Genomic DNA, 1,127 nt, shown 5'->3' on the forward strand with positions numbered 1-1,127 from the left:
GATTTTTTTTCTGAAGATACGGGGAAACAACGCGATTTAACAGCCTTTGAACGTAGGATGATTGTTGGCGCTCGGAGCCATGGAGCGAGTATCAGCAAAACAGCAGAATTTGTTAAATGTTCAAGAGCAGCTGTTGTTAAAGTGTTTAAAGACCGGACTGTCAGCCGAAAATCTGGGTCTGAACGTGCCAATTGTGGCTGTCAGCGACTAGTCAATGTTAGGGCAGAACAGAGTGGCAAGACTGGTACAAGACAACAGAAGGGCAACAGTGCAGTGTCAGATTCCTCGCATCACCTTTCACCATCTCGTGGAGTCACGAGGGGCCCAACAAAGTCATCTTGTGGGGTCACGAGGGGCCCAACGAAGTACTGATGGGGTGGTCATAATAATCTGTCCATCAGATTATATCAGTGCTGTATGGTCAATAAAGAAGCACAAATGTTTTAGATTTCTAGATAGGATTTCCTTGGCCACCTTCACAGTGGTTCTGGGCTCATGGAGCAGCAAGGTGGGATCCAGGATGGGGACACCCAATCCCCCACCAGCACAACCACCCAATTAGGGCTGCAACAACTAATCAACATAATCGATTATAATCGATTATTGAAAAAGTTGTCAACTTTTTCAATCATCGATTAATCGGCTTCTGGTATCACAAAAATGTGTAGAGCAGATTCAGATTATTTCAATATGTAAAACAAGTACAGTATCCCCATACAGTCTAATGTACAATCAGGACCTGGAAGTTCATTTGTTTCTAGCAGGAACAATTGGGCCAGAATATTACACTATTTACTTTAGCACATTTTAACTTCCCGACATCGCATATCTTGTTCTCCCTCTATGACTCTATCATGTGAAAATCCCTTGTTTCAGCGCCATTGATTAGAATGATTTGTTGTTACTGACACTTGCAGATGACATATAGAATCTATATACAGCAACATGTAACAAAATCAGCAAGTGTTGAGGTGATAATTAGGTTAGTGGCTTGTCCCCTGCATGACGCCATGAGTCATTTTCAGCTTGTTATATAAAATCACGTGGCACCTCACCGTCCATGCGGGAAATTATACACCACGGTGACCCAAAATCTTGGATTGTTTATACTGTATGCTTGGGGGGGG

Source organism: Nanorana parkeri, unplaced genomic scaffold (assembly GCF_000935625.1).
Source record: "Nanorana parkeri isolate BGI_ZX_2015 unplaced genomic scaffold, ASM93562v1 scaffold1671, whole genome shotgun sequence".
Taxonomy (NCBI): Eukaryota; Metazoa; Chordata; class Amphibia; order Anura; family Dicroglossidae; genus Nanorana; species Nanorana parkeri.